Here is a 27,345-nt window from a genome sequence, read left to right on the forward strand (position 1 = left end):
TATTCCCAGATGTTATAATGTTTTATTTATTAATAAGGAAAAATATTGAGATTCATATTTCACACATCACTGAAATGACGGTGCTTGAGCAGAAACTTTTTTCACATTTGTCATTATTTACTACTTTTTAGAGCAGAATATCTATTTGGTTGTTCAGGAATAAAAATAGATTACAATAAAATATGAAAAACTAAAATGAATTCTTAAAGGCATTTAGCTAAAAGTATTTTGCCTTTCATTTCAAGCACAGGAAAGTGCTTTAATTCAAAAAGACCGAGTTTTTAAATATGCTGCCTTCTCCATTCGTGACTCAAAATGCTTTCTCAGAATTTATCCCAATTCTCATAAGTTTTTATTACAACAAACTTGGAAATTTCGTTTGGTTGTGTTATTTATATTCTTTCATATGCCTCTTTTCAATCTTTTAAAATGACTAGTCATGTCAAATTGATTCCCATAGCATGTGGATTTCTACTCTTATCAGAATTGCAATTTACCATGGCTTTATTATTTATTATTTATTTATTCATTAATTTATTCTCCACTTTATTCCAGAAAGGATACTCATAGGAAGGGCTTACTTGTGGATTGCTGTCATTTGGTATGCATTACTTCATGCATTTATTTATTGCCATCTCTACTAAACTGTATTTATGAAACTTCTCCTTTATTAGTTTCTTGCTTTAGAAATGAAGCAAATGAATTCTCCTGAGCCACTATATACTTATTTAAAACATAAGAGCATTTCATTGAGCCATTTATAGGTTTTATCTATTATATATTTTAACTCAAACACATTAAAATATATGATTTTGGCCTTTCTGACAGTAATTTCAAGTGATAGGTAGAGATAGAGCTTTCATTTTAAATGGTAAATCACCTTCTGATACACCTAAAATTGGTTACATTTTTTATCCTTTTTCTCTTCTGTTATCCTACCACTGTCTCAAACCCTCCCTCCCTGCAAGATTTGGTAGTAAGAACATAAGCTTCTCAATGAACTATTTCAAAAAATATTTTTTTACAGTTCAATTGCAGATGGTTTGTTCTGCTTGCAGAATGGTATTTTATTCTACTCACAGACATATAGCCATATGTTTCCTGTCACCTCGGTGACACAGATAAGCCTTACATCTGGCTGTCTTTACCTAGGTTACCTCCCCAACTTTTGCTAAACTTGAAGCTAATATCAACTTCATAATTTTTGACTTTTTAAGCAATTTTTGCCTTCTAAACAAAAGATTAAGAAAATTCCCTTTTTATTGAGGAAGCAATTAAGATCTTGTTGAGAACTGGTCAGCATAGACGTGTAGTAAAATCGTATAGAACAAATACACACACACACACACACGCCCGTGCACACACACCAGGAATACAAGTAAAACTGGAGAAATCTGAATAGAATCATTGAATCCTATCAATGTCATTATCCTGGTATTTTGCAATGTTACCATTGGGAGAAACTAGGTAAAGTATACACAATCTCTTTGGATTACTTCTTGAAACTGCGTGCGAGTTTACAATTGTCTCAATGAGATTTTTCACTGAGAAAAGAATAACTGGTTGGTAAACTTCTTCTTAAAGGGCCAGATAGTAAATATTTTAGGCTTTTCAAGAGCCATGAGGTGGAAACTTCTCAAATCCTTTGTTTTATAGCACAAAAGCAGTCAGTACGTGAACGAGTGGACGTGCCTGTGTTCCCATGAAACTGTGTTACAAAAGTAGATGGCAGCAGACAAGAGTTTGCAGACTTCTGGTTTAAAAAGAGACAGAAGCTTTTAATATTCCATCTGCCGCTCCCTTGAAGGAAAAAAATGTGGTACAAAAGCTAATTATATATTTATGATGTTGTGATTTGCAGCTTATTTTCTGTCCTCATGATTTTCTTAACTTGTATATTTATACATAAAGAATAACATTTTTGTTTATTTTAAATATTCTAAAAAGCACTGCTTTGGTATCATGCTTCTCTATTTTGGGAAATCAGAACATTTAAAGTTACGTGTCTTAGAAAAGTAAGAAATTCTTTTTAGATATAGTACTGTATTAAAGGAACAAGCAACACTGAGTTTCTGTCCTTAAGGTTTTCATCCCTCAACATGAATAATAAGAAGTCAGAGAGTAAAGTTCTAGGTTAAAATAGCAATTTCTGCACATTTCCTCATTTTTATTCATTCTGTTACAGAGTTGAACGTCCTCTGGAAGAACTTAGGTTGTATTCAGTTATTCTCATTTTCAGGGTAGGATTAAGCATGACCTTATGCAGAATTCCACTTTAAACAAGAATGCACTCAAGCTTACTTTAGACAATGTTAAGAAAATCCACTCAATGAGATTTTGATACTTATTCGGTAGATTTTTTTAACTTTTTCTTTCTCTTCATCCTGTCACATCATGAGCGGTTTTAAGAAATTAGGTTCAGTTCCCTAGCAAAACCAAGTTTCTTCCTCCTAGTATGTTTCTTTTCCTTCTGTGTTGAGTGGCTTCTGTGGAAAAACCTCTTAAATGTGGGATAAAAATGAAAACAATTTGTGTGAGAGACACACATGCAGTACGTCTGTACTCAGTGCTGTGGACTGTTAAAAACAAAGAAAGGTTTTGCTATTTAAAAGGAGAGGTAATGTAGATACTGCAATGCACTCATGAGAAAAAAATAAATTTTCCAGTAACTATAATTTAACAGCAATATAAGCCAATCCTGTGTAGATTTCTAAAATGGTAAGAGTGGTTAGAGCCAAATAGGATTCACATTTTGAGAGCTTGTGATGTTTAGTAATTTTAAAAGATGAAAGATACTTCTTAAATACTTTGGAAATTCTATGGTTGACCCTCTTTTTTACCCAACGCTTCATTTAATGTGTTGCTAGAGCTAATCAATTTATTCTACCTCTTAATTATCTCTTGAATCTGACCCTGCATGTTTATCTGCATTGCCAGGGCTTTCGTTTATGTACTCAATACAATACTGTAAATCTCGACTAACTCTCGTCACACACCACTCACCAAAGGCAACACACACACACACACACACACACACAGCCTCCACACTGCTGTTAGGGTAGTTGTCATAAAATGTGTCTCTGACCTTGTCATTTATTTGCTTAAAACCTTTCTGTAGCTCCCTTTGGCTAATAGGATAATATGCAAATGCCGAAGCAGAACAAGACAAGACCCACGAAAATCTTTATTCCACCTGTCTTCCAGGCTTCTTTCCTGCCTCTTGTGAGTTCTCCTACCCTGTCCCAGCCCCACCCACACCCTCTGTGTTCTAGCCGATCTGAACCACGGCAGCTTCCTGCTCCTTCTCACTGTCATACCTTAGCCTCTTTCCGTCATCCTGAGGGTTTCTCTGCTTGGAATATACACCCTTCATGGCAGCTAAAGCATTAGTTTATCGGAAAAACCTTCTGAGAAGCTTTCGGAACCCAGCATATTTCATCTCTTCGGTTATTTACCAGATAATACTTGATCTCTCTGTATATATGTTGACTCAAAAGTGAGGAGGCAATAAATACAGTGTAGTAGGGAGGAAAGCTTTAAAAGGGCAGGAAAGTATGTTTGACTCATACTGGAATTCCTAGGACTTTGAAAGTACCTGAAACACTGTAGGTATTCTGTGTAGGCGTGTTGTATAAATTAGTGAGGGAACCAATGAATGAATAAGTGAAGGCAAGAATTGTGTCTTACTCCTTGAAATCGGATTGGATATCAGCCCAGGAGGCATTTCTAAAGATATTAAGAGTTTAAATGAAGACCACCCACCTGCAGTATTGCTATATTGAAGAAATAAATGTCTAAAGGAAATTTCTAACCGTCTTTGTTTCAGGTAAGAAATCGTTACATAGGAGACTGCAATGGTTAATTTCAGAAATAGCAATGAAGTCATTCACAATTAAAGGCACCTGGTATATTAACATGGAATTCAGGGAATCTGGAAGAAAATAAATAAATTTGGGGAATATATTTTTTATTAGCATTAGTGTCTATGGTTTTCATGCACATAGGTAATAATACTTATTTATCCAGTATTAACTGTCTTTATGATTCCTCAAGTACTTAGGAGATAGTACATATAAATATCCTAACATGTAAACATTTCTAAACCATTATCACCTCTAAAACCTAATTTACTGCCTTCCCTTCTGAGGAGGGTTCCCATTTTTACTTTTAAATGTAAAATGTCTTTGCTTAAATGTCATATTTTCAGTAAATGCTATTCTGATGACACAATTTAATTTTAATTTTTTTTTTTTTTTTTTTTTTTTTTTTTTTTGAGTTGGAGTCTTGCTCTGTTACCCAGGCTGGAGTGCAATGGCGCAATCTCCACTCACTACAACCTCCACCTCCTGGGTTTAAGCAATTCTCCTGCATCAGCCTCCCGAGTAGCTGGGACTGCAGGCACCCACCACCACGCCCTGCTAATTTTTGTATTTTTAGTAGAGATGGGGTTTCACCATATTGGCCAGGCTAGTCTCGAACTCCTGACCTCGTGATCAGCCTGCCTAGGCCTCCCAAAGTGCTGGGATTACAGGCGTGAGCCACCGCCCCGGCCCCAGCCCCAGCCCCAGCCCCAATTTAAAATTTTGATTCCTTCTCCAGCAGTTCTAATTGCCTACCCTGCCTTGTATTCTGTCAATATCACCTTCTTTTTCATTTACTAATTTATTATGTTTCCTGCATATTGTTCTCCCCTTCTTCCCCTCCAGTTGCTACAATGTAAGCTCTACATGGGCAGAGGTTTTTATGTTTGTTTTTAGCTAAGGTATCCCTCATGCTGTGATAGGTGCTTAAGTGAAGATCTGTGGAATGAATGAATCAACCAATACTGCATGAGTGTCTCAGCTGACATTCTTAAGAAAATAGTCATCACTTCACAGCCTAATTGCTGCCACATGGCCCTTGTACTCTGGAAGAGCACTCAGGTTAATCTCCCTCTAACTTCTTTTCTCATAATAAATTTCTTCCCAGGAACCTCTGTGTGGCCTACCAAATCAGGTACAGATTCTTCCACTTAGAGGTGAAAGTGGTTGGTTGGCCCCACTTTATCTATCCAGAACTCTCTCTTAAGTTGCTTTCCAAACCAGTGTTGTTACCGATCTCCAGTCTTCCTGCTAACTGTGCTTCTCTTCAAGGTTTAGCTAAATGTTAGTCTACACTGTAAGCCTTCCAAACCAACCCCGGCACAAAGCAAATGTTTCCTTGTTCACCTTCTTCATATAGTTTATTATTTTGCACCTGCCTGAGATTTGTGTTCTCGCTGTTTCAGGAATGGAAGTCCCATCTCCTCAATGAGGGAATAAGCTCCTTTAGGCCAACACACCTGCTTTCTTCTGGATCTCCATGGTACTTAAACATTATTGGTAAATACAATTAGGACTTGTGGCCTGGCAACAGTGAACCACTGTTGGTTCAAGACAAAGAATAAAGTTTTTAAAATGCCATGTTGGTTTTGCGCGGGATAAATGGGAGTAGAGAAAGTCAGCAGGCAGAGATAGCCGCATTCTGTTTTCTCGGAGCGCATATCTAGTCAGCAGATAGTGATTTATTTAATAAATGAGAGGTAGGGAAGGGTCTAGATAGGGTAATGCAATGGGAAAACAGAGGAAAGAACATAACCAAAGAACATTTTGAATAAACTAACAAGAAAATGGTTGATTTGGATCAGAGGATCAAAGAGCAAGAGTCAAAATGTCAGCAAACTTTTGAGTAGAAAATGGGGATTTCAGTGGAAAGGTGAAATAGTTGAGAAAGAGGAGGAGATCTTGGATTGGGCAGAGTATAAAACGAGGATGATAAATTTAGTTTGGGACAGATTGACAATGCACATAGGGAAGAGAGAAATACGTTTTCCTTTAAGGTTTTTTAGAAGAAGTGTAATGACATTACAATGGCTGTAATGGATTTTTGAAATTATGTCCACAAATTTGAAAACTTCTCTTTTCCCCCAATATGGATTAATTTTCAGGGATCATATTTTGCAGTGAACTTTTAAAATCACATCAGCTTATTTTAAAGCAAAGTTGTTATCGGACTCTGGTATAAGGAAAGTTACATTAATTGAAACATTCATACTGGTATAATTGTGCTATAATTCTCATTTGAAGTTTAAATGAGGTTTAGTGCTGGCTACAGAGGGAGGGACACACTGGAAACTAATTTATCTGAGAAGGCAGAGGAGCAGAGTATGACATTTTGGTCCTTTTGAGAAAATTTGCAGGATGTTGAGGTTTGTTGCTGCTGCTGTTTCTATTGTTTTAAATAGTATATAACTAAGTGTGAGGACCATTAGAGGACAGAAATCACATCTTAATCAGCTTCGATTTTTTTATGTTTAAAAAAGAGGTTCAGATTCACTTTATAGTCTAGGGAGTTTAATTAAAGTAAGTGGAGACAAAAGTACTCTTTTGAGAGCTGTCATTTCTCTTAGTGTGACGCTATTAATAATGTAGTTTAATGCTATTTTGGAAGTTTGGTTCTTTCCTTTTCTTTTGTCTTCCTCTGACTTTTTTCTGTATTCTAAATGAAAGAGGGAAAATGCACTTAAAGGAGGGTGCTCTCCTAAATTCACTCTCATGTACTACATTATCTCCGACTTAAGCTCTCATGTTTTGAAGAAATACCTCTTCATCGCTCTATTTTTATTTTTCCTTCTTCTTTTATTGTGAATCTCTTTTACCAAAAACATTTGTAGGGTTCTTCACCAAGATTTTTTTTAATCAATTAGGATGAAAACTAGATCCTGATGTGACCATTTCACTGTGAGTGTAACTTCCCTTTTTGACAGCTCCATTAGATCTGCCAGGTTATAAATCTTCCTATTTCTGACTTGCCTTGAAATCAGAAAGTGTTTTCATTATGCGAGTCTTTGTGAGCAACAAGCATGAAGGAAGGTATGGCAGGTATCATAGCCCCTTTGACGAACTTACCTGTTTTAACTCAGTGCCAGAGCAGAACATTCACTGCTAACCCTGATGGGTCAACTTTGATTGCAAATCATGTGTGGTGCATTTTGAATGTAAATAATGTTTCTGAGATTATTCTAAGATCACTTTTCATTTTTATGTGTGCAGTAATGTGTTGTGTATAACTTGGATTTCAACAATATTCATTGTTTGAAAGCTAGAAAATATTCTAAGAATACTAATTACCTTGCTCAAATAATCATTTAAGTGCAACTGTCACTTGATTGTGGTGAATATTTTTAAGTAAAATTATATATTTAAGGTGTGCTACCTCTAATTTTATTGTCATACAAAAAGCAGAGTATTCAACATGTTAATGTAAATTGTCCTTTTAATTTTTTTTCAATACTCTAGAACATGTGTAAGCTTAAAAGAATTTGAATTACCCAGGTTTTTCTCTTTTTACATAATAAGAAGAAATTACAAAGGAAGCAGATATTCTATTACTGTTTTTAATATAACATGAAATTGTTTGACTTTATTTTGATGACCTCACAAAAGTATAAACATAGCAGTGCTGTGTATGATCAAAGTAAGAAATTAAAGAGTTACCAGTAATTTATAAGTCCATTAACTTTTAATAATGCTGTCTCAAATATTTGATAGGAAATTGTGGTGATAATCAAAGCTGAATCTATGGGACTGTGCTTTGTAGTACTGTTTAATTTAATAACTCCGATAATCCCTTAAGAATATTAGGAAAAATAGGCCGGGCGCGGTGACTCACACCTGTAATCCCAGCACTTTGGGAGGCCAAGGAGGGCGGATCACGTGAGGTCAGGAGTTCGAGACCAGCCTGGCCAACATGGTGAAACCTCATCTGTATAAAAATACAAAAATTAGCCAGGCATGATGGTGAGTGCCTGTAATCCCAGCTACTCAGGAGGCTGAGGCGGGAGAATGGCTTGAACCCAGGAGGCAGAGGTTGCAGTGAGCCAAGGTCGTGCCATTGCACTCCAGCCTGGGTGACAGAGCAAGACTCCATCTCAAAAAGAAAGAGAAAAAAAAGAATATTGGGAAAAAGATCGTAATGCTTACAGTAGCAAATATTGTGAGTTTATAAAATAATCTGCCAACACCAAGATGTACTGTAAGGCAAAGAAGAAAAGGATTGATATCTAGGGTCTTGTCATTTTTTAAGTCATTGCTTTTAGAGATTTTTTTAACCTCATGTATATTTTTGTTTCTTAGCATAAGGGAGAGGAAAATCAAAAGCTCAAGTAGAGAATTTAAAAATGAGACAAAAGACTGCCCACCTACTAAAAAGTGTTAAACAATTATAAAACTGGGAACTAACATTCAAATTATTTTTTCATTTGTATTCACCTATTTAGTATGCAGTATAGTTTCCCTGTAACAGAAGAATGCTTCTGCTATCACGGCTGGATTGGGGTCTCCACGCTGGCCTTTGCTAGATAGCACTCTGACCCCCGGCTCGAAGTAAAGCAAGCATTCTTCCATTTAAAATTGAATTCTACAGTACTGCCTTAATACTAATACTTCCTCTTCATTTCCTTCTTGACAACATGCCTGGAACAAAAATGACAAAAATAATTATTCCTGTATAAATTAGTATGGAGAGCTTTGGGGTCGTACTCTGTGACCATTGCCAGATTTCTTAATTTCTCTGTACATTTTTTCCCACTTGTGAAACAGGAATATGTACCTACAGTTTCAGGTAGCTATGAGATTAAATAAGATAGTGCATGGTAAGCCCATTGCATAATCAGCTTCAAAAGCTTTCATGAGTATAAATTTCTGTTGTGTATTCCACTACCCTTTGCGTTTAGAATCCGTGTAGTTACGTTGAACCTAGATTTTTAGTAATTCTTTTTTGAAGTTACTAAGTAATTAAATTACTTATAACCAACAAAACAAAAAAACACATAAAATAGAAGAGAACTGTGTAAGTTCTTTTTTAAAAAAAGTAGCACACAGTATTTTTTAGTTTCAGGGGTTAAAGAAATTGTTTTAGACTCGATATGGATGTGTTAGAATGCTTTAAAAATCGATTCTAGCTAATGGAGAGAATGTTTTTAAAGTGAACTATTGCCATTCCTTCAGTGAACCACATACAACAAGAAAAAATTCACATAAACATTGAAGGAAAGACAAGCTCTTCCTTATGGAAGTAACGAGAATCGCAGTGATTTGCCATGGGGAATTAGAACGTGGAGACTCTTTTCCCTGTGCATTATCCTCTAATGTCTAGGCCCAGATCAGTAGCCTCTAATTTTAAATGTGCAGTTATCCAAACAAGATGAATGTGCAGGGCAAAGCTGGATAAGAATGTCGATCTTGATGTTAATATTTTTATTCTCCTTCGTAATCGACATATACTTGGCAAAAGCCAAATGTCTGTGAGATCCCTAAAGACCACAGCTAACTCAGGAGAACTGTAGCCAGCTTTATTTTACATCAGCTGTGGAGATACGGCCCGAGGGAGACACATCCCAGAATAAGCCCCTTGCCATTGTCCTTTACAGTGTTTTAAATCAGTTATTTTACCTTGTCTAGATTTATATTTTGTAAAATGCAAACTGATAAAGCATGACAGCATTCAAGACATAGAGTTAGCAACCAAAGCTTAAACCTCTGTGTGTGTGTGGGGCGGGGGGGTGTATTTTTTGTAAAACATTATATATAGAGATTTGGGGAATTTTTTTTAAAACTGGAAAGAAAGACATTAGAAATCATAATCTACTCCCCTAATATTACAGATGAAAGGAACCAAGACTAGAAGAGTAAAATATGTTAGTGATAAAGCCAGGACCTAGATATGTTAGTTTATGTCCAGAGTAAAAATATCAAATATAAGAATTGTCTTCTTTTCACTTTTATCTCCCTAATTTTATATATAAGTAAGATTCTGTTTTTTAATTCTGGATCTTTAATATGTGAAAATGACTTGTATTTGAAGTGTTTGATTTTTGAAGTTTTTGAAATTAATGTCAGAACACTAGATTCCTCTTAAAAGTAAATTAGTAATTATATTTTAAAAATAAAATACACGTTTTGGCAGTACAAACCAACTTATCATTTAATTGTTAGCATATGTTTTCTACAGATATATTTTCCTTACTAGGCAGATAATGTACATGCTTGCTAATGAAAGCTTTGTGAGCTATGTGTCTTTGGCACTTATTTTGCATAAATTATAATACTGTGTTTTACTAAAATATGGGTTAAAGCAAATATATTCAAGACTGTGCAAATGTGAATGCAACAGATTCCAAATAGATGATTTTTTTTATTGACAAATAAATTTTAATACAAATTTTACTTCGGTTTTAAGAATCATCAAGATTTTCAACAGAAGGCCTTGTTTATTTTAAACCCTAAGCTGCCTTTCTGAAACCTGAAAAAGATTTGTGAAAACAGCCTGCAATAAAAATCACACACGCTTCGTAAAACACTACTTGATAGATATCACTTGCACCATTAAGAACTAAACGACAAAGGATGTAATTTCAGTTCTGGCATGCAATATTAATCGAAAGCCTTTAAAACATCTTGCTGATGGGAACTATGACAATGTGACATTGAAGAATTATGAGCTAAAGACATCTATCTTAATCAGATTTTTGAAGTAAATGCCATAAAACATAAAGTTGTTTTGTTCATCTTTACGTTTTTGCATGTTTTGGTGGGAGCATCATTTTCTAGTGTGTTGCTTTAAATGCAGAGACTGCAAAATCAGTATGTAAAAGTATGAGTTCAGTACACAGAGTTGAAACAAATTTTAATCAATACACTCTGCATAGACTGGGAATTATTTCTGTAATAATGTATATTTTTCCATCTTTTAAGCCAGTGATTTATCTTAAGCAAACACTCAAATAATATTAATAGGTATTTTTGAAACATAATTAGGTGTTTATTTGCCTTTTTTGTTGTTGTTGTTGGATTATTGCTCTGTCGCCCAGGCTGGAGTGCAGCGGTGCCATCTCGGCTCACTACAACCTCCACTTCCCCGGTTCAAGTGATTCTCCTGCCTCAGCCTCCCAAGTACTTGGGATTACAGGCGCCTGCCACCACGCCTGGCTAATTTTTTTGTATATTTAGTAGAGACAGGGTTTCATCATGTTGGTCAGGCTGGTCTCGATCTCCTGACCTCAGGCAATCCATCCATCTCAGCCTCCCAAAGTGCAGGGATTATAGGCATGAGCCACTGTGCTCAGCCGCATATTTGCCTTTATAAATTCAGAAATGAAAATAGGCCTCCCCACAGAAAGAAATTATCTTATGGATATAAGATAATTTCTTATGGATATAAGATAATTATGGATATGGATATAACACATAAACATCTTCTTTTCCTAAAAAAGATGGTTAAAAACTTTTCGTACTTTATTTGAACAATTGAGAAAAGCCTGGAAATTAACCCCTTACGTTAAAATAACACTTCACAGTTTATAAAAAATACTTTAATATACATTATCTCTTAATTCTCACAACATTTCCTTGTAAGATTGATTATTACCCCACTTTACAGGTGACGAATTGGAGTATTTACAACAGGAAATTGATGATATAGTTACTAAGTTTGGGATAGGGAGCTTGAACTGTGCCACTTGCGGCAGGAGCCCAGATGTCATGGGCTAAATGTTTGTGTCCCCCAAAATTCACATGTTGAAGCTCTAATCCCCCATGTGACTATTGGAGCTAGGGCCTCTAAGGAAGTAATTAAGGTTAAATGAGGTCATCAGGGTGTAGCCCTGATCCTGTAGGATTAGCATCCTTATAAGAAGAGACACCATCCTGGCTTACACAGTGAAACGCCGTCTCTACTAAAAATACAAAAAAATTAGCCAGGTGTGGTGGTGGCACCTGTAATCCCAGCTACTCGGGAGGCTGAGGCAGGAGAATGGCGTGAACCCGGGAGGCGGAGCTTGCAGTGAGCCGAGATCACACCGCTGCATTGCAGCCTGGGCAACAGAGCCAGACTCCATCTCAAAAAAAAAAAAAAAAAAGAGACACCAGAGGGCTTGCTCTCCCGCATTGCTCCCCTGCTGTCTGCCTTGCCTCAGCAAGAAAACAGCCATCTGCAGGCAAGGAAGAAAACTGTCACCAGAAACCAACCGACGCTGCCAGACCTTGATCTCTGACTTCTGGTCTCTAGAACTGTGAGAAAATCTATGTCTATTATTTCAGCCACCCCAGTCTATGGCATTTTGTTATGGAAGCCTGAGCAGACGTAATACGTCACATCTGTATTCTCTTCATGATATATCCAGTGCTTATTCATCTCTTCTATGGAAAATTTTAACAAACTGCACTAAACTGTTTGTAGACTCATGAAATAAAAGCTCATATGATCCATGTAAGACTATCTTAGTCACTGCTTCTTTTTGAACCTTTATGTCAAGGCGAAGGTTCCTAGTGGCAACATACCATGTTTACTATGATTTTAAAAGGCACAACAGGCTGGGCACAGTGGCTCACACCTGTATTCTCAGTACTTTGGGAGGCCAAGCGGGGAGGATCACCTGAGACCACAAATTTGAGACCAGGTTGGTCAATATAGCAAAATCCCCATCTCTACAAAACATTTTAACAAATTAGATGAGGATGATAGTGCATGCCTGTAGTACTAGCTACTCAGGATGGTGAGGTGGGAGGATTCCTTGAGCCCAAGAGTTCGAGGTTGCAGTGAGCTATGATCACAGTACTGCACTCCAGCCTGGGCAACAGAGCAAGACCCTCTCTCTTAAAGGCACAAAGCCTTAGAAAATACAGATAATTAATTTCCCAAACAATAATAGGACCTTACATTTATATAGTACTTGCCGTTCACAGAGCATTGTCATATACATGATCTTACTTTGATGTTGGCTCTCACATCTCCCATATTCAGTATTCTTTTCAGTGTACCATTCTGCCTTTCATAGGTGCTCAGTCAAAGCAGCTTAAAAACATATACTGGGAAGAGGCTTTTAGTGTATACACACAAAATATATACCCCCAAATTGTTAATGACAGAAGGGAATTCAGCAAATACACATGTCTGTGTTAGCTTCATCTATGACTCTATTTTCCTTTTAATCAAGAGTGATCATTACATGATTTCCACTTAATAGATCACTCTCATTGCACATGCCAACAATAGAAAGGATACAGTGGGTTCCATTGAAGTCCATTGCATCTACATATTTCATGTTCATGATAATACATATCTCTGCCTAGAGGTCATAATATGATTGGAAGGACACTTAAATGAATATTTGATTTGGCTTTGATGTAAAACATTAAAAGACAGTAGGGACTCGGAAACTACAGATAACAAATAAGATATCAAATAAAATGCTAGAAAAAACTGCAAAATTAATACATTTTTGAGAAGCAAGATCAGTAGGGTCATTGGGAACTTTATCTGTGCTCTTCAATTATTTGTTTTTCCTATAGTTGCTAAAATATTTAAGAAAGAAGAATCAGAAAAAAAGCTCAAAGCAGACTGAATCTTTTTGCTAAAAATCATTTTAAAAATGTATTATAATTGTCTTCATAACCTTTATGAAACAGATCAAAACAGATTTAATTTCTCTTTTTTTTTTTTAGAGAGTCTTGCTGTGTTGCCCAGGCTGAATCTCAGTGGCATGATCACGGCTCACTGTAGCCTCAACCTCCTGGGCTCAAGTGATCCTCCCATCTCAGCTTCCCAAGTATTAATAGCTGGAACTACAGGCACATACCACCATGGCCCCATTAATTTTCAAATTTTTTGTAGATGGCCAGCTGCAGTGGCTCACACCTGTAATCCCAGCACTTTGGGAGGCTGAGGTAGGCGGATCACCTGAGGTCAGGAGTTCAAGACCAACATGGTGAAACCCTGTCTCTACTAAAAATACAAAAAAATCAGCTGGGCGTGATGGCAGACACCTGTAATCCCAGCTACTTGGGAGGCTGAGGCAGGAGAATCACTTGAACCCGGGAGGCTGAGCTTGCAGTGAGCTTAGATTTTGCCATTGCAGTCCAGCCTGGGCAACAAGAGTGAAACTCTGTCTCAGAAAAAAAAGGCCCAGCCCAGTGGCTCATGCCTGTAATCCCAGCACTTGGGGAGGCCGAGGCAGGCAGATCACAAGGTCAAGAGATCAAGACCATCCTGGCCAACATGGTGAAACCTGGTCTCTACTAAAAATACAAAAATTGGCTGGTGTGGTGGCGTGTGCCTGTAGTCCCAGCTACTGAGGAGGCTGAGGCAAAGAGAATCGCTTGAACCCGGGAGACGGAGGTTGCAGTGAGCTGAGATCACGCCACTGCACTCCAGGCTGGCGACAGAGTGAGACTTTGCCTCAAAAAAATTGTTTTTGTAGAGATAGATTTTGTCATGTTGCCCAGGCTGGTCTTGAAATCGTGGTCGCAAGTGATCTGCCCACTTCGGTCTCCCAAAGTTCTGGGATTACAGACATGTGCCACTACACCTGGCCTGGTTTTCTTTTAAGCTTGAAAGATGCATCCTAGCCTTTTACATAGTTATTTTTACAATTTGTTTAAAACTTTTTTACATTGAAATCTGAAATAAATTTAAATTGGATATCAAGTGATTTTCACTATATGTACCTTAAGGTGTTAATAGTTACAATACAAGATAATATGGATGAGTTTATTTTTTAAATAAAGATATTATTTTTAATGTCTTTAATATAAGATAATATGGTAGGATATTTTATGACATGAGTTAATACAGTGAAGTTTTCATAATATTTGAAGTACAATTTTTGTACTATCAATCCCTTAAATGTTTTATATATATAACTTAAGATGGTATGATATGGTTTTTAATTACTTTAAATTTTAAATACCCATAACGTAAGATAATACATTGTAAGATTTTATTATGTATTACCTAAAATAAAGGGAATTTTAAAATTGAAAAACTTCAGACTTTGTTGCATGACTCCGATCCTGCTCTCCCCTCAGAAGTTAATTGATATATATAGTTAGGTTTAGTTAGAGTAAGTGCTCAATCCTGTGTCTCCTGTTTCCTTTTGCAGTACTCTTCTATACCAGACATTTTATTTATGATATGTTATCTGAAAAGCGTAGCAAATTCTGCATTGTTTGAATTATGTGATTTGCTTTCCTTACTCTTTATAAGCCACCTGTCACAATAATATAGCCCTATTTGCCTTCCACCCTGTCTTTATCTATATTACAAATATGTTTTATTTATATCATATCATATACTCCATTTAAAGTCAATAAAATTTAATTTCCCTAAAATCAAATCCTCATAATGTAATAAGGGGAGAGAAAAGTGTTGATTGATTTATGTCAATTCTTTATTGTCAAGATTGGGACAGCTTCTTCCTTTTTTGCTTACTCTCTCAGGTAAAATATTTTAAAATGGGTAGAAGAATATCCTGAAACATACATTGAGACATTTTAAAGGTATTTTTATCTAGTTTTTTATGCATGTATAAAAGATATGTTTTATGTATGTTTCTGTTAGAAATGATTATGCAAAACTAAGAATTTCATAGCAAAAATGTATCTGAGGCATTATGGTTGACAAGATAAACTACTTTAACTACCAAAAGATAGCCATGTACACTTGTTTTCACCCACTGGAATAGTTCAGAGTGCTTGACATTTAGATTAACTGCATACTTTGGAGCAGCAACCATTGAAGCCAGAACGATATCTTTGAAGAGAAGTAACTGCCACTCAAGAGAAGTTGCTTTTTAAATAGAAGATAACCAGAAATTCTGCTATCCAGTAACAAGAAGAGAATAGCAGAGACCATTCATACTAAATGAGAAAGACATGAATAAATATATATTCTGTTTAATTTTACAGTCATAAGCATGGTATTAGGAACTTTGGAGAAAGTTGTTTCAGGAGCTCTAAAGAAAGCTATGTTCTTGCCTTCTAGAACTCCTACTAGATGTATATTGAGCTTTTTTATTGTCTTTTTTTCTTTGAAGTACTCTTTTATATGTAAGCACTCTTTATCTTTCTGATACTGTCTGAATGATTTTCTCAGATCTGTTTTCCAATTTAATGGTACTCTCTATAATTGTGTCTACTATATCATTTAAACAATCCAATGAGATTTTAATTTCAATGACTGCATTTTCCTGTTTATAGACATTCTACTTTTGTCAAAATGGCCTCTTTATTTTTTCATAGTGTCTAATTCTTAGGGTTTTTTTTTTTTTGTTTTTTTTGTTTTTTTTTTTTTTGGTCCTTAATCATTCTGAACATACTTACAGTTTTATCTGACAATTATACTTACCTCAAGTTTGGGGAAGATAAATTGCTGCTTTTTGTTTTGTCTGTAGACTGTAGTTGAAGGTAGATTGTTTCCTCTTAAATTTTGTAGTTTTAGACCTGTGAACTCTTTGAAAGCAAGGTTTGGCTGTAGAAATCCTTTGTGACTTAGTTTGAGAATATATTCTTTTAAATCCTTTGTGACTTAGTTTGAGAGTATATTCTTTTAAAAATGGTTTGCAGCCAGGAGTGGTGGCTCACGCCTGTAATCCCAACACTTTGGGAGGCCGAAGTGGGCAGATCACTTAGGTCAGGAATTCGAGACCAGCCTGGCCAACATGGTGAAACCCCATCTCTACTAAAAATACAAAGACATTAGCCGGGCATGGTGGTGCACGCCTGTAATCACAGCTACTGGGGAGACTGAGGCAAGAGAATTGCTTGAACCTGGGAGGCGGAGGGAGGTTGCACTGAGCCCAGATCGCGCCACTGCACGCCAGCCTGGCAACCGAGCGAGACTGTCTCAATAAAAACAAAAACAAAAAATGTTTGATTTGCTTCTGCCAGGTACCTCAGGCAGAAACATTACTGACCCAAGACCACTTTTAATATTAATTTCTTGGCTTGGGGTTCCAGAACCATAATGATACTTTCAGTTTCAATCTATTATTCTAATACTAGGGAGGCCCAGGCTAGTGGGTAAAATTTTCCTCTCTATCAGGAAAAAACAAGTTGTTTAAAACAACATAGCAAGATTTCTTATTGTTCCCTTTGCAGGGAGAGAAGTTTTTAAATTTCCTCTTTGAATAAGGGCATAACACTTCAAGGGTCCAGGCATTATCTAGGAGTCTCAGTAACAGTTGAGATTTATCTGGTCTTCTCCTTGTTCATTAAAAAGGTTACAGAGGGCTGGGCATGTTGGTTCACGCCTGTAATCCCAGCACTTTCGGAGGCTGAGATGAGGGAAAACTTGAGCCCAGGAATTCTAAACCAGCCTGGGCAATGTAGTGAAAACCTTTGTCTACAAACAATACAGAAATTATCCAGGTTTGGTGGCACGTGCCCAGAGATAGAGCAAGACCCCGTCTCAAAAAAAAAAAAAAAAAAGAAAGAAAGAAAAAGAAAAAGGTGGGCCGGGCGCAATGGCTCACGCCTGTAATCCCAGCTCTGGGAGGCCAAGGTGAGTGGATCACAAGATGAAGAGATCAAGACCATCCTGGCCAACATGGTGAAACCCCATCTCTAAAAATACAAAACTTAGCTGGGTGTGATGGCACACAATTGTATTCCAAGCTACACAGGAGACTGAGGCAGGAGAATCGCTTGAACCTGGGAGGTGGAGGCTGCAGTGAGCTGAGATCAGGCCACTGCACTCCAGCCTGTGACAGAGCAAGACTCCGTCTCAAAAAAAAGAAGAAGAAAAGAAAAAGATTACAGAAACTGGCAGACTTCCTCAGGAGAGCTACAGTGCCAGCTTACCTGCGCTTTACATTTTTTCTCTTCCCTCTGCTTTTGGCTTATTCTTTCTTTCCAATTCACTTAATTGACCCAAAGTGTAAGTTCCACAGGCAGGCTGAGATTGTTGGCTTTTTGTTCATGGATATATCTTCAATGCCTAGAACAGAGCCTGTCATATAGTAAACACTCAAGAGATATGCTAAATGAATTCATCCAAAAGGTATTATATTTAACCCAACAATTCTGGGTGTTTTATATAGCAAGGAAGTTGGAGATAGGTAATCTAGGTTGCCACATTGTCTGAAATAGAAAGTACAGTAGAATCTAAAAAAAGAGAGAGAACGTGAAGATTTAGATTCAAACTTTGATTATTTCTTCTAATCCTCAAAGAATGACCCTAAAGATGCTAAACCAAATTCTCACTAACCCAGTAGGTACAGTGAATCAGTTAATCTGTGTTCATTTAAGTAATACCTTCTAGGCAGTTTGTCTTTCTTTTATACTCTTATTCATCACCAAGGTATTTCATACTCAGTGTCTTTTTATAAATAAAAAGTTTTACAATCAATTGATGATGAAGGTCTTAGGAACAATAGTGTTTACTTATCTTGCATCTTAATGATTTTCAAAACACATTTTGAAATTTCATTTGATTTACAGGCAACTATCTGACAGATATTTGCGGTGGTGAAAATTTTTACACAGTACTGTATTTTAACCAAGGGCTTACGGAGGCATTTAAATGGAAAACTCACTTTCAAACACTGGGCTTGTGTGAGAATTCTAGAAAAAATAATGAACTACAGGAACTGGTTTATGTGAAAGTGATTTTCTGAGTAAAATGAGGTCTTTCTTTTCCAATTTTTATTATACCATTTTAGGTGGTTATATTATTAATATAATATTTGAGGGGCTGGAGTGGAAAAGGAAAGGAAAAGAAAACCCCTGAATATCTGTTTTTGTTTTCCAATGAGCTTCACAGACTGTGATGTGACCATAAGCACCTATTTCCTTAACTCAGATTTTCTCCATTTATAAGAAAAATTATTGCCACCTAATTTTTTTCCTTCAGAGGGAAATAATGACTACTAAATGTCTGCACTGTGTGTGAGATTTTCTAGACAAAAGAGGCATTTTAATGGTAATTTACTGTTTTCAGTGTCATAAAAATGTTGAATTTATAATACCACCTTTTTTTTTTTTACTTCTGCAACAGATTTATTTTTAAAAGGACTGGATTGTAATACCACCTTTCTAGTAGCTCCTGAAATGTAACCAGATCAGGGAAGTGTTACCTAAAGTTACCTAAATTTAGAAAATCAAGAAGAAGCAATTTCTGGAAAGCCACAGAGTTGATAATGAAATAAGAGATTAAGGTACACCAAGAGTTAGGTTGGTATTTTCGAAATCAGAAACTACCTCTTGTTTTGTCCTTGTACACTTGGAAGATCCACTTGAGGCTCTGGCCACTGTGGTTAAAATTCACATGATGGAGCCAGGCATGGTGGCTCACACCTGTAATCCCAGTGCTTTGGGAGGCTGAGGCGGGTGGATCAGCTGAGGTGAGAAGTTCAAGACCAACCAGGACAACATGGTGAAACCCTGTCTCTACTAAAAATATAAAAAATTAGCTGGGTGTGATGGTGCACACCTGTAATCTCAACTACTTGGGAGGCTGAGGGCAGGAAAATCACTTGAACCTGGGAGGCGGCGGTTGCAGTGAGCTGAGATTGCGCCACTGCACTCCAGCCTGGGCCACAGAGCAAGACTCTGCCAAAAAAAAAAAAAAATCATATGATAGTAAAATATACAAAAAAAAGTTTTATACAATTTGTTTTGATGACTTGTTTTTAAGAAAGAGGTCAATTTTGAAGAAGACTTTAAGTTTTGTTTGAGACAAGAGAAAGTAAAGATATAGCCAGGAAGTGATGTGAAAATGAATTTTAGGATACAGAAATGAAGACTTTAATCCCATCCTTTGCAGATCATCCATAAATATGTTTGGCTCCTTTTAAATGTTTGTCAAGTTCAACAATTGAAAAGGAACTGACAGAATTTGGTTTAGTACCTTTAGGGTCATTCTTTGAGCATTGGAAGAAATACTCAAAGACTGAATCTAAGTCTTCACATTCTCTTTTTTTCTCTGACAGTCCAGTGTACTTTCTATTTTAGGCAATGTGGTAACCTAGATTACCTGACAACGCCCTTGCTATATAAAACAATTTGTGTGTCATATTGTATACTCTTGGAGGGCTAAGACTAGAGCATTTTCATTTATTCCACTTGCTATCATTATTATTCAGGAGTGAGGAAGCCACACGCTGATGAATGAATACCCAGGAGCTGTTTTGTGTAACGGTGCTTCTCAGATTCTCTCACAGTTTTGTGAAATTAAAACTGTTTCTCTCTGTCTCCCTCCACCTCCACCCAGTTTCTGCCTGTCCCTCTTTGTCCTTCCTTCTTCTGTCCCTCCATCTTCCTTTCTCCATCCCTCCGTGCCTCCATTTGTCTTTTGATGACGACTTTACTCAAACTGCTGTTATTCTGAAGCAGCACAGCTGTCCACCCTCAGCTACTATCTCCCTTCCAGATTAGGGTATTTGTTTCCTGGGGACGTGTGTAGCCAGGCCACATGGAGATAGAGATGCAGGGAAGGAGGGGAAGGAGAGCAGGGTGAAGGAAGTGGGTGGGACAGAGCAGTTGGAGTCACTGCAGTGACACCTTTCCCACTGTGCACACCTGCTGAAAGCGAGTGCCATCCCACTCTCCTCCTTTCCTCTCATCTCACACTCACCTTTTATTTCCTCCCACATGAACCGAGCGCACACATACAGATGCAGACACACACTCACACACAGATATTTTTATCTCACAGCAGGTATTATTTTCTTTCCCAGTTTTCCTGTCTGAAAGTCCATTTCCACTCTGCTCCCCGAAGACCACAGCCCAAGGCTGTAAACCAGGGAGGAGCTGGAGCTGAGTCGCACGTAGCAGCTTGGGAGCTGCCAGCAGTAGCTTTTAGTCTAAAAAAAAAAAAAAAAAGATGAAGCCAGCAAATAAGCCCAGATACGCATTGTTTTGTTTTATTTCTTCTTGGCATGATCCTATGGCCATACTAGCTAGGAAAAGGTGACTAGGCCGAACTTCGTGACTATGAGATCACATTCCTTCCTGTGTGGGAACTGGCAAGAGGTTCGTTTTTTAATTCTCATGACATTTCCTTTTTGCATTTCTTTTTTTTTTTTTTTTTTTTTTTTTTTTTTTTTTTTTTGAGGCAGGGTCTTTCTATGTTGCTCAGTCTGGTCTGGCCTCACACAATCTTCCTGCATCAGCCTCACCAAGTGATAGGATTACAGGCATGAACCGCTGAGCCTGGCCCTATGACATTTCTGATTGTAATTTTTCTACCTGTTAAACACTTTTTTGTCTCTACAAAAAAATGAAAAATTAGCTGGGCCTCGTGGCACACACCTGTCCCAGCTACTCAGGAAGCTGAGGTGGGAGGACCACATGAGCCCAGGAGTCTGAAGCTATGGTGAGCTCTGATTGCACCACTGCACTTCAGCCTGGGCAACACAGCAAGACCTGTCTCTAAATAAATAAATACATAAAGCAAACACATTTCCTCTCCAGGCGCATTTGCTTGTGTGTTCTCACTTCTGGTGATGGTGCTGTTAGTTGCTGACAAAGCTCTTCCGTTACTTTGTTTTTCCTCATGATGTTCTGCCCTTTATTTCTTACCTGTTGTTTGTTTGTTTGTTTGTTTGTTTGTTTTGTGTGTGTGTGTATTTTCCCGAGATGGATTCTTGCTCTGTTGCCCAGACTGGAGTGCAGTGACGTGTTCTCAGCTCACTGCAACCTCCGCCTCCTGAGTTCATGCAATTCTCCGGCCTCAGCCTCTCGAGTGGCTGGGATTACAGGCGCGCATGCCACCAAGCCCAGCTAATTTTCGTATTCAGTAGAGGCGGGGTTTCACTATGTTGGCCAGGCAGGTCTCGAACTCTGGACCTTGTGATCTGCCCACCTCGGCCTCCCAAAGTGTTGGGATTACAGGTGTGAGCCACTACACCCAGCCCATTCCCTGTTCTTGGCACTTACTTTTTATGTCAGGCACTGTGTGTTTTTAGATCCTTTAAACAAGCACTATCAAATAAATGAGGCTCAGAGAGATTAAGTAATTTATTCAAGAAAATATCCCTTGGAAAGTAAATATCCCGTATTCATTGTCATGTGTCTCAGTGGCGCCTCTCACCATGCCGAGTCATAACAACAGAGTTGCTATCGGGGAAAGTCACTAGCAGTCTCTCTTCTTCTCCATGCGGAGCTCCATGAATAGGCCTTACATTTGCCTGGAATTGGGGGCCGGTAAGCTGCTTACACGGTAATCTACCCTCTATCCAATAGCTCCCAGCGTTTTCCTGGTATCATAGTCAACATACTTTATTCCGTGTACACCGTGATTCCAGTTCTTAACCCGTGGGAGCAGGTCTAACATGGGAACAGGCTGCCCTAAATGGTGCTGTCGAAGAGCTGAGGGAGGAGCAGAGCGACCGCAGTCTTTACTATCTAATCTCTATGATTAATGTGAGTTTTAAAAAACATCTGATATTAATTTCATTCAACATATTGAATAAAAACATGCAGCTGTTAGGCTTTCGTTGAAGTTATGTGAGCAGTGGGATCTCAATAAAGGAAAGGCAGGTGGAAGGAAAGAGTGAATTTAATAAAGATGCTGTTTGGGTGTGATGCATAATTTCTCATGACCATGGTACCAAGAATTTAATTTTCAAAAAGATACAGAGGAATATTTTGAAAAAAATAATTGACACCTTTTCTAAAATATCTGAAAGCATTGCTAATCGTAAGCTTTAAAATATTAATAAAAGGAAAATGTGTTTGGTAAAATATAATTTATAATAATATTTTTATATTTTATATCTTACATTTTATACATTATGTACTTTATATGATCTTTATATTATTCACATATCTTAAAAGGTAGATTTTAAATATCAGAACATTTTCAAAGAAAGATTCCTAAAATCCTGTCTTTGGGGTGAGTGGCATGGTTCCTTGCTTGAATGAGATGACCCGTCAAGGTGCCATTATATCAGTGTCATCAATCAATCAGCACACTTTTGGGAGTCCTTGAAGTACGTGCTTAGTGAAAGTACCAGAAAATCCAAATAACTTTGAGTTACAGTCCTCGCCTTTCAGGATCTAAGAGTTAAGTTGGGGAAATACAACATATTTGTTTGCAAATTACCTTATAGTTAAAGGCAGTATGGACAAGCTCAACCTTCTACTACTTTCACTGTCTCTCATTGAATTCTTCACAAATAGTCATTCATTCAACAAGTATTTATTGAGTGTCTGCCCTTGTGCGGTCCATAGAGCTCAAAGGTGAATTGCATGTGAATCCTGCCCGTAGGGAGCTGAGCAGGGGACATGAGCCCTACAACCTTAATTCTAGCACAGAGGGGAACGCGAATAGAGCCAGGAAAAAGGGACAGATACAATAAGGCGTCTCCAAGGAGAGATCACTGATTTTTACCTGGACAAAACAGAGGTGGCGTCACCTTTTTTAGGTCTTGAAGTAATTTGGATTTGGAGATAGAAAGATGGAGGAAAATGTCTTTCCAGAGAGAAGCAACACTGCCTGAGTGGAAAGGTGTAAGGCATGGAGTGGCTACAGCGAGTGTGGCTAGAACAAGGAATATGCGAAGAGGACACATGAGGGAGAGCTTGCAAAAATAAATGTATTTTGGGATATCTGTGACCAAATAGAATATTCACCTTTAGAGTTCGTTGTAAGTTTCACAGGCACTAGAAAGCCATTTGGAGTTTTCTAGGAGTAAATCAACATGTTCAGAAGTATGTTGCAGGAGCATTAAACCTGGTGACTGTGTGAGGTCTGACTGCCCCGTCTATAACTCACTCAAAGTCATTATATCCAGAACTTTTTTTTTTTTTCAATGTATGTATCAGTGAATTTGTCTAAAGTGAAAGGCTGCAGTGGCTGTTCTGGTTTTTCTTGTGTGGATCTGCCTAGCTGTGTGAGATTCTTAAACACTTTTGTAGTCTCCGAGTCTAGACCCTGTCCTCTTTCCTAGTGTCCATTTTGAACCTTGGTCACAAAAATTTCCCTGGATATTCAATTGTTCTTTATGTGAAGACTTAAAAAGAGCCAGGTACAGATCCTCACATCTGTAGTCTCAGTACTTTGGGAGGCCTCCGCGAGAGGATCGCTTGAGCCCAGGAGTGCAAGACTGGCCTGGGCAACATAGGGAAACCCCATCTCTACAAAATTATATTTTAAAAAATTAGCCAAGCGTGGTGGCACATGCCTGTAGTTCCAGCTACTTGGGAGGCTGAGGCAGGAGGATCACTTGAGCATGGGAGGTCGAGGCTGCAGGGAGCTGTAGTCATACCACTGCACTCCAGCCCAGAGAACAGAGCAAGACCTTTTCTCAAAGAAAGAAAGAAAAAAAAAAAACTTAAAAAGAACTGTTCTGTTTTCTGTAACAGAAATAAAATGAAAAATAGTAATGTTTTTCATAAGCAACCTTTTTGATCTTAAAAATACTCTAAATCATGCAGCTTATTATATTTCCCTCTTTGTGTTGACAAGTAGATTATTTAAAGCCAGATTTGTGTCCCTCTTTAAAAATGTATAGTACTACACAGTATATATTTTGTCCACTTTATCTTATCTTTCACACTTTTATTTTTCTTGTATTCTATTTTTATTTTTGGTAGTGTAGAACTTTTTATTGTTATACTTTATATACTTATTCTATCTTGAGTAAATTGGTATGATAAAGACGTACTCCAGCTACTTCTTATGTTTTGTAAGCCCAAATCTGTAGAGCTAGCATTGACCCTAACTGAATCTTCAGATTTTGCTCCTGTTTGTGGTCTGCTGCAGAATTTAAATGTCTGGCCAGGCCAGGCACTGTGGCTCATGCCTGTAATCCCAGCACCTTTGGAGGCCAAGGCGGGAGGATCACTTGAGCACAGGAGTTCGAGTTGTGAGACCTCGTCTCTACAAAAAATTTAAAAATTAGCCATTGAGATGGCTCGTGCCTTTGGTCCCAGCTACTCAGGAGGCTGAGGTGGGAAGATCTTCTTGAGCCTGGGAGGTAAAGGCTGTAGTGAGCTGTGATTGTGCCACTGCACTCCAGCCTGGGCAACAGAGCGAGACCCTGTCTCAGTAAATAAATAAATAAATAATTAAATTTATTTTTAAAAATGTTCTAGCCATCTACCCTATATGATTCAGACTTTGCATGTATTCTGTTCCACCAAATTTTAGATTGAACCTAGCTTTCATCAGCTGGATTTGTTTCATTGGTCGGCCTCCTGATTGTGTTGTCAGCTCAAGAGGTTCCAGTACACACAGCACACTGCTGCGCTGGCCTGGGCAGACCATTGGCAAGAGCATAGACCCTTGTGTGGTGGCTTCTGCCCTGTAAGTTCTCAGCAGACACTTACAAGATGAAGACATGTACCTAGGGAAAGCCGCCACTGCTTATGTTTGAAACCTTAATGGAAGTTTTTCCCAATGGTTATGTTTTTATTTAGGAATAAGAATTCTAAATTCAACATATTGAAACATAATGATAATGGATGTTAAAATCATGTCTCTTTCAGTAACAGTGTTCTTCTCCATAATGCTTTATTTTACCATTTACACAGTGCTTTCATCTGTGACTGACTTAGCAGATTCCTGGAACATCAAGTCTAGAAAATGTATTTGGGATGAATGGCTAAGTGCATGATGAATAAATGAATGAGTGGGTGCATTTCATTGAATTCTTACGATTGCACTGAGACCTGGATGGGACAGTAGTATTTCTCACATCAGAGGTGAAAAAACTGAGGTGAAAAAAATCATGATGTCTGACAGAATCAGGACTTAAATTTGTTATTATAACTTCTCATATTCTGCTCTTTACATAGTATAATATCTAATACAATTTCTTCTATATAATATATATACATAAAATATCATTCTTTCATGGCACCAGGGAGTCATCTGACCCATACCACTGCTTCTTTTTAGGCAAAGTCTTGTTACTTTTTCCTTGGAAACATTTCTCCCTGTTCTCTCTTTGTTTCTATTCCATTGACACCAACCCAGTCCCGGCCCTCATAACTACAGCTTGTTCGGTTATGCTATCAGCAGCTTCTTGAAATGTACCTTAAAGACATCCATAGGGATTCTAGTCATATACACTGATGCTAAGGAAGACAACTCTAATTAATTATATGAAACCTGAATGATAAATCTTTCATGAATTTTAAGCTGTTAGTTTCTCTTTTTCTAACACAATGACAACTGTATGTGCCATTCCCTCAAAAGCTGATTTCAGTCTGAGATTTATACAATCATAATTTTTCATGAACACCAAAGCAATAAACCAAGAAGGATTCCTGCAGTTTCTGATAGGGGGGAAACTCTATTCTTGAAGTTCCCTCATATCAGAAACTGCGAGGAAGTAGCAATATTTTCATATATTTAGGTGTTATCTCTATCCCTCATTACAAGAATGTGAAATTATTCGTTGTTAAATCATATGATATGGAATATTAGGGATCATTAGAAACATGTAATATTACTGATGTTATATGCTATGAGAGGAGTTATTTTTATCATTGTACCCTGTAAAGAGGTTTGATAATATATATTAAAACAATTACATATTATGTATTCATTTCATGCAACCTGAATTACAATGTTAAACGGTGCTATTTGGCTTAACAATCACTGCTGGAGTTCAGATCATAGATGGAAGCTAGTCCTTGTGTTTCCTATTCTTTTTTAATATGTGCATTTATATTAATAGCATGATTTAATACATCACTTTAAAATTATACTGCATTTTTAACTGCATTTAGTCCAAAATTGACATGTCATGTGTGTGGAACCATAATCAGTTTAGCATTAAATTAAAGAGTCATCTATCTGTTTGGTAAAATGTAGTCTTCGTAAATTCTAGCATGTCCAAAGCTAGGTAATGAGATGGAAAAGTAGGTCTCAGATGTTACATGAATTCGTGAATTTTAACTTATGACTTATTAGCTATACAGAATTTTCTAGCAGTTACAACACAGCATAGTGTTTATGTTTTGAAGCTGCCAGACTCTTTATGATTCTGGTTTAAAACAAAAATATTTGTATCACTGACATAGTGGCATGAGCCTATCTGGTCACCTATGACTTACTTCAGATTGTAGTTACACTGCATACTGTGAAATTGGAAAATCTGTTCTGTGTGTGTTCTAATGGATGTGACGGTCATTAAGTATATGAGTCTTCTGACGTTGTAATCAGATGTGATTCAGTCTGTTAAGTACCCATGAAACAACATCTGCTTCACAGAGTGACCTTCTGCTAAAGAATACTTAGCATCTATTAGTAGATCATAGTGCAGATCTGCCTTATTTGAAATGCACTAAACTAGTCTACTGCTGTTTAGCAACTAGCTTGTAATAATTTATTGCAGTTAAATAAAGCTTAAAAAAACTCCATTAAATAATTATAGGGATTATATGCATTGCGAAAACCTTTGTGTTCTACTGAAATTACCCATTTAATTTCAGGGTTGGTTTGTTAAAAAAAAGCTGAAATCTAAAGGCACATTAGGGGAGCTGTCAGATGCTGTTTTCTGTAGGTGTTAATAAAACCAGATGAAAAAAAAATCTGAAA

The 27,345-nt window shown here is 37.4% G+C and overlaps 1 protein-coding gene across 18 annotated transcripts in view; it reads left to right on the forward strand.

Annotated features, from left to right (window-relative positions):
• Positions 1-27,345, forward strand: part of TENM3 (teneurin transmembrane protein 3) — a 1,046,942-nt gene that overhangs the window by 823,301 nt on the left and 196,296 nt on the right. The window lies entirely within an intron of this gene.

This window comes from Chlorocebus sabaeus, chromosome 7 (genome assembly GCF_047675955.1).
Source record: "Chlorocebus sabaeus isolate Y175 chromosome 7, mChlSab1.0.hap1, whole genome shotgun sequence".
Taxonomy (NCBI): Eukaryota; Metazoa; Chordata; class Mammalia; order Primates; family Cercopithecidae; genus Chlorocebus; species Chlorocebus sabaeus.